Consider the following 7647-nt stretch of genomic DNA (forward strand, 5'->3'; position numbering starts at 1 on the left):
TCCGGAGGGCAGCGTTGGGCCTTAGCAGCTCCAGGACGATCGGACGAGTCCTTGTGCACGCACGCTCACACGCGCACGCACGCTCACACACGCACGCACCTACAGCTTCCCAGCCCTCTTTCGTCCTCTCGATCCGGGGTCTCTGGCTTTGCCGTCCCAGTTTCCAATGGGAACGAGAAAGGTCTACAGCTGGTGGGACAGTTTTTCGAAGGACTATTTTGGGTGAGTTTTCTAAAGGGTTTAAGACTTGAGTAAGAAATGAATGGCCGAGGTAGGGGCAGCTCGGGAAGCTTTCTCCCTCCACGCCTCTCACCGCTNTGAAGCGGTGTGCAAAAATAGCTTCACAGCACAATCCTTCGTGCCCCTCCCCCACCCAGCCGACTTACTCCTGGGTTCTAAGCAGCTCTCTACAGAAGTGTTGGAGCTTCCGTGCCAGAGGTGGAGGGGGAAGTGGGTGATTTTCAGAAGTGTTATTTGGTGCTATGCATCTTCTTCATACTCGGAGAAACCAGAGTTATTTTGAAATTATTATTTTTGGCGTTGTTTGCAGAGTGTGGTATTTGAAATTGAGATATGGGGGCCTGTGGTTATCAATAATGATGAGGTCTAGGCTCAAACCATGGGAGCAGTCTCCGTAGTGGGTGATGAATGCAATTACTGGAAGAGAGGAGGTCAAGGGGCCCAGGGTTCAGAATGTAGGAAGGTTCATCTATTTATGTGGCTGAAAACCACCGAGAATTCTTATGGTGTAGTGATGAGTCAGACCCTAGAATCTTCAAGGTGTGCAGGGATGTTGACTTCCCGCAGTGGGGGAGAAGAATGGTTTGGTTTCAGGGACCAATTAGACCAAGCTATCCCTTAACACTGGTTGTGGGAGACTTCTTCGGTGTCATCTTTTGAATGTGGAGAGCATGCTTACCTGCAAGGCCTTTTGCTCGATACTTGGCAGAGGAGTAAGACACCTGCTGCACCTTCAGTGGGATTCAAGATTTCTCAGGGAAAACGGTCGGTAACGATGTGCGGTGATCGATGTTAACTAGACTCATTGCGGTAATCTTGTTGCAGTGTATATATGTGTCAAATCATTACGTTGTGCACCTAAGAGGAATACGATGTTATATGTCAATTACATCTCAGTAAAACCGGAAAAAACAAAGTCTACTCAGAGAAGGGAAATATACAAATGACTATAAATCAAGGAGTCTGTGACAAATAGCGTTCAAGATAAATCTTTCCTGAAGGAATGGGAGAAGGCCTCACAAAGGAGGTGGCCTTTGGGTGGCTCTTGGCTTGGATTTTGTTGGGTTGAGATGGGTGTGGGAAGACGTGTTCTTAGCGGAGGAACCCTGGAGGACTCATGCGTGCAGAGGGGACTTATCTGTACAGCGTGGTGTATGTGCAGAGGGGAGGTGAAGGGCAAGGCTGGAATGACCGGTTGGCTTTGTATCATGGATCTTGTTGGTAATTTGAATGAAACAAAGAGTTCACTGTTTGAATAAGGAATACAACAGATGACGAATTTAGAACACGTTCATGCCTAGAGGGAGAGAAAGAAATTCCAAAGCTCTTCTTCCACTTAACAAAGAAATCTGACAGAGAAATTTGTCACTTTATGGGAAACACAGCTGACACTTTAAGTATTATTATTAGGAGAGTAACACATTATTAAATAAGATGACCATAGCTGCAGACCTTTAGGTGTTATGGGTTCTATTTTACAAGACATAGCAACCAACTTTGATAGCCACATATCTTAAAAGACAAGTTTCTTTAGAAATAACACTTCAAAGGACAGTTTTATAGTAACAGAAAACAAAGCAGGATCAGGGCCTTTACTCAGACCTCCATACTGGCCAGGAGAGTGGGACAGAGACTTGAGTAAATGTTCCAGCTCTAAGTTTATGACATGGCATTGGCTTTGTGCCACACAATAGTGGCTGCTTCTGTGTACCTGTAGGAAGGCAACATTTTTTTCTGAGATTTTTCACCAGCAGTTGGGGTTGGTAGTTTGAAGATTAAGCATTAAAATTCCCAGAAGCTTAAATCTTAAAATAGAAAAAAGATAAAGGTTATAGAAAAGTTTAACAAATTAAATATGAAATAGATAACAGTAGGTTGAACCATATGAAATTGGTGATGTTTGACCATTTTTGCACAATGAAAATGGCAGTTTCAGATGGTTCAATCGAGTATCTACAGTTTCAGTCTTGAATGCCCGGTGAGAAATAGAAAGTTAATTTGGTAAATGCTGGGGAGCCGCCACTCCAGGGACTTGCTGTGATTGGGGCTGGTTCAGCACAGCTGGCCCGGCAGGCATGTGAAGGAGGCACTGGAGGGGAGAGACTGGATTAAACCTTACTTTCATACCCATCGACTTGAAATACACCCCTAGGTCCACATCCATAGTGTCAGTTGATTGCGAAGCTAAATTTGCACTAACCTTCTGAGTTAAAGATTGAGAGTTTAAATGTCTCCCCAGCGATGGGCTACTGTGGGTGCGTGGGCGGTAAGAATGGGTTTTTATGCTCCAGTAGATCCGAATCTTGGCAAACTGTTTTACCAACTTGATTAAAGCACCACCCCCAGCACTCTCATTACCTACATCCAGGGGGAAAGGAAGCATCTTGGAATCCATGGCCCTCCATGCTTGCCTTCCCAGCACACAGACCCCACACGGCCTGCTGAGACACCCTTCCTCAAGTTCATCCTCTTGAGAAACATAGATTTACATCTCCAGATAATACTGTGGATGGCATTTGCAGTTTTTAATACTTGTTTTTTGAGGATAAGGCAGACCGACAAAGGAATAAAATCCCATGAGAATAAAATCACAGGGCTTTTTGGGCAGATCTCCCAGTCACAGAATAGGCAAAATAGCAGGGAATACTCTTCATTGTTTCTCAAACTTTGGTGTGCATCCAGAATCACTGAAGGCCTTGTTATTTTTTTAAAATTTTTAACGTTTTTATTTATTTTTGAGAGAGAGAGAGTGGGGGAGGGGCAGAGAGAGAGGGAGACACATAATCTGAAGCAGGCTCCAGGCTCTGTCAGCTCAGAGCCTGATGAGAGGCTTGAACTCACCGTGAGATCATGGCCTGAGCTGAAGTCGGATTTTTAACCGACTGAGTGGAGGGAGGCCTTGTTAAAACGCAGCCAGCTGAGCCCCACCCTTGAGATCTCAGATTCATTAGACCTGGGTGGGTGGGGCTCGAGAATGTGCTCCTCTGACATGTTCTCAGCTGAGGCTGAGGCTTCTGGTCCTGGGACCCAACTTGGAGAACGCTGCTGTACTCTGAGGAAAGGTCTGAATGTGCCTGAGAGAAGGGGGCGCTGCTTCCAAAGAAGGAAAGAGAAGCATGAAAGGTTAAAAAAGAAAAAAAAAAGGATAGAATCCTCAGGTAACTGATGTCATCCAGGTATGTCTGCATGAGTGAGCCCTGAAAATTAGCATTTCTAGAAAGTTCTCAGATGCTGCTGCTGCTTCTGGGCCAGGGACCACCCACACTTGGAGAACCACAGTCTGTGTGCCAGTACGTGCGTGACAGCCCTCATGGGTGACTGCCCCATTTCCAGATTTAAACTGGAGCTATTTTTAGAGGAGCCCCTTCAAAAATTTGGGTTCTCTGGGAAGATTCTCTCTGGCAGGTTCTCTGAGACTGTTTCCCAGTCTCCATACCTTTTCGTAGTGAAATGGGTAGTAAAAACAGAGAAGGACCCTGTGGGAGGGGGGAGGAGGCAGAGGAGAGGAATTTGATCACCCAATAATCTCTTGCCAGAGACCTATTGGTTCCCAAATTGCCAGATCTTTAAAGCTAAATATATATCCATGTATTTTAAGCAATAGAGAAAATAGGAAAATATCAAAGGTGATGGTCTAGATGGTCTATTAAGATTTGGTTTTAAACCTGCTGGTTGTTTGTTACATTAAAACCTGCTGAAAGAGAAAAACGATGATCATTACTCTTTGACCTGGACATTCTTGGCACAGGAGGGGCCTGGGTTTTACAAGAATCAGCCTGCCTTCTGGAACACCATTTACTTTATAAAAACACCATGTGTGTTTTCTTTGCTATTCCTGGGGAAGGAGTGCCAATTTCCAAATCCCTTCCTCTTGTTAAAAATCATGTTATCAAGTATCTACTTAATAAGTAACTGTAAAATAACATGTTATTACATCAGGAATGAGCTTGGAGACCTCAAGATGCCAAAGACGAGATAGTTATGGCCGAGAGTGAGGGCCAGAGTGAATGGAGATATAAAGGCGCCTCTATTTGATCACATCTTGAAATTATAGGGTTGTGGGGAAAATATTATTAAGTCTTCCTGAGAACTGGCAGTATTCTAGTTGCTAGACTTTTTTTGATTTGTTTTTGAAGCAAAGCTTAAGTATAGTCATAAGGAAAGACTCTGGGTCTTTTTTTTTTTCATTTCCCACGATGACTTCAATATGGTAGTCATTCATTGAGGTGATTAAGGGATTAAGTAATGTAGGGGGTAGGGTTTGCCTTAAAATCAACAGCATGGGGGCGCCTGTGTGGCTCAGTCAGTTAAGGGTCTGACTCTTGATTTCAGCTCAGGTTATGATCTCACCTGTTCGTGGGATCGAGCCTCGTGTTGGGCTCTGTGCTGAAAGTACAGAGCCTGCCTGGGACTTTCTCTCTCTTTCTCTCTGCCCCTTCCCTGCTTGTATGTTCTCTCCCTTTCTCAAAACAAATAAACATTTTTTTAAAAGTCAGTCGCATGACCCACAGTACCATTTCTCCCTGTTACAATCCTGGTACCTAGGACCACGCCCCAAGTCCAGAATTATCCTTGACTAAATTAGGCTTTCTGGACTACTGCTTCTATTCCACGTCGTGACCTGTCTGTGGAAGATGGATTCAGTTGCAGAGAAATAAATATGAGTACGAATGATAGTACAAATTTGTCTTTTTAGTCATCAGTTATATTGATTTTCTCAGCCATATTTCTCTGAAAGTTGTCTTCAGAAAAAGGACATCAGCCAGGTGCCCTGTCTGGTCAGTATAATGTCAGATCTGCTTCCTCAGGTCATGGGTAGAGAACCTTTCAATCAAACTTTCCTTTGGAGGAGTCAAGGTCAATATCACTGAGAATCTGTAAAGTAGGGTAGCCGGATTTAGCAAATAAAAATACAGGGTACCCAATTAAATTAGAATTTCAGGTATACAATAAGTGATTTTTTAGTAAAACTCTGTCCTCCATGTGGCTATTCAAATTTAAATTAAAATGAAATAAAATGTAAAATGTAATTCCCCAGTTTCAGTGGCCATGTTGTCAAATGCTACATGTAGCTAGTGGCTACTGTATTGGACAGTGCAGATTAGCATACATTACAGAACATTTCCATCACCAAAGAAAGTTCTGTTAGACTGTGCTGCTCAGAGTGAGCCAGGACAGTGTTCCTGGAGCCTGGTCCTCGGGCAGATGGTCTCTGGTAGCAGCCCCTTAATATCACATCTCTTCCTCCTTCACAAAATGCAGGTGGTCCTGAAGACCAGAGGTAAAGGGATAGTCCAACCCTGTGCCCATTAGTGGGGCTAATCACTCAGTATCCGGGCAGAACCAGCTCAATTCTCTGCCCAGCGTTGCTCCTGAGAAAAACAGATCCTTCTGATAACAGAGCACTTGCGAGTCCACATGGGATTTTGTCGTCACAGTGACTCTGGGTGGTAAGCAGGCCCACGAGAGAAATGAGAACAGGAGAGTGAAACCCGTGGCAGAAGGAAACGTCTCATGCTGTAGTGCAGGTGTTCCACGCTTGAGCGGGCATCGGGCATCGGGACCCCCTGGGGGGCTTCTTAAGATGCAAATTGCTGGGCCCCGCCCCCAAAACTCCAGGTTCAGTTGGTCTGGGCTTGGGCCCAAGACTTTGTATTTCTCACAAATCCCCAGGTCAAAAATGCAGGTCCTGGGACCACACTTTGAAGACTACTGCTATTGTGTCATGGTCCTAACCCAGCCTAGTGCTACAGTTAAGGCTTTTCGTTTCTCTGACCTGGCAGACTTCTAGCTCTGTTAGGGCCCCTGTGACGAGCTGCATCTCTTCACTCATTTGGATCATTATCACTTTTATCCTTTGCGAGGCTTTTATCCATCTGCTGGTCTGATAATAAATCAGAGTGAAAGCAACGTCGGCCGAGTCCAAGTTGACGTTCTCCTCCATCTTTGCTCTGACCCTAGTGTGCCCAGATTCTGGTCTGGACAAGCTCACTGGGTAGATATTTTAGGCTTTCATTTATGTACACACAGACTAAGCATCAGAAAGGGGAAAAGGAAATAGTTTGCTCAGGGTCACAGAGCTAGTGACAGGAGGAACCAGGATGCGAAGATTTCCAACCTCAGTTTTGGTATTAAGACTGCCTGGAGGGGGCGCCTGGGTGGCTCATTCAGTTAAGCATCTGACTTCGACTCAGGTCATGATCTCACGGTTCTGTGCTGAATGTGCAGCCTGGAGCCTGCTTCGGATTCTGTGTCTCCCCCTCTTTCTGATCCTCCCCTGTTCATGCTGTCTCTCTCTCAGAAATAAATTAAAAAAAAAAAAGAATGCCNAGGTGTTTGGGGCGGTTTGTGGAGATCATCCAGACCTGTTCGGGCGTCAGCCCCTTGGTTGCTTTGTCACCCAGTGACTACTTAGCCTTATGGTTGGTTGTGGTCACCATTTTACAGCTTTAAGTTATTTTTATTCACTTGTTTAACTTATCCTCACGATGAATTATTGGTTAAAGAGAGGAGGCATCAAGAATATGATTTAGAATAGAATAAGCTACTGAGCTCATTAAGATGGTGGAGGCGCCTGGGTGGCTCAGTGGGTTAAGCATCCGACTCTGGCTCAGGTCATGATCTCACAGTTCCTGAGTTTGAGCCCTGCATGGAGCTCTGTGCTCAGAGCTTGGAGCCTGGAGCCGGCTTCAGATTCTGTGTCTCCCTGTCTCTCTAAACCCTCCCCCACTTGTGCTCTGTCTTTGTCACTCTCTCTCAAAAATAAAAAATACACATTAAAAAAATAAAAAATGGTTAAGATGATAAAAACAAAATGATCTAATGCGGGACATAAAAATGATAATTCTCAATTTTGACCTCAGACCTAAAAAGTCTATTCATATTATCATCTCTTAACATATCAAAATACNTTTCTAGTTCTTCTAAACAAAAGTTAAAGGAGAAATTGTATCCAATTTTCCTTTTCTTTTATTGGGAATAAAACTATCCAAACCCACAGTCTGTTATTTCTGGAGAAGTACTTGCAAAATAGCAGCCAGAAAGTACTCATGTCTCCTCTTCTAGAAACAAACCATGAAAACTATAATAATAAAGTAATTGATTTGTTTTAAGTGCAGAATTCGAGAATTCCAAATACCGGGTCATGGAAACTGTTTGGAGGGCAGTAACACATAGTTAAATTTCAATCTAGGTATTAATACACATTTGGTCCCCAAACGCAATACGGGGATGTCATTTTGAATTGAAAGCTAAGCCATGCCCTTTCCTGTCTACTGCATTTAAAATAAGTAGCATGCCCCACTTTTTAAATGGGGGAAAGTCAAACTTTATCCTTATATGTTATGAATATTATTAAAGAATATATTAAAATAGAAATTATAATACAATATTTAATAGTATACAGAT

General features: G+C 43.7%; 1 protein-coding gene across 1 annotated transcript in view; it reads left to right on the top strand.

The window, feature by feature from the left end:
* Positions 1-203: 203 nt before the first annotated feature.
* The window catches only part of PDK3 (pyruvate dehydrogenase kinase 3), a 148276-nt gene continuing 140832 nt past the window's right edge, over positions 204-7647 (top strand). Inside the window, exon 1 of the mRNA XM_077775057.1 lies at positions 204-222. The gene's annotated coding sequence lies outside the window, so the exon portion shown is untranslated. The remainder of the gene's footprint in view (positions 223-7647) is intronic.

Source organism: Crocuta crocuta, unplaced genomic scaffold (assembly GCF_008692635.1).
Source record: "Crocuta crocuta isolate KB4526 unplaced genomic scaffold, BGI_CrCroc_1.0 scaffold1468, whole genome shotgun sequence".
Taxonomy (NCBI): domain Eukaryota; kingdom Metazoa; phylum Chordata; class Mammalia; order Carnivora; family Hyaenidae; genus Crocuta; species Crocuta crocuta.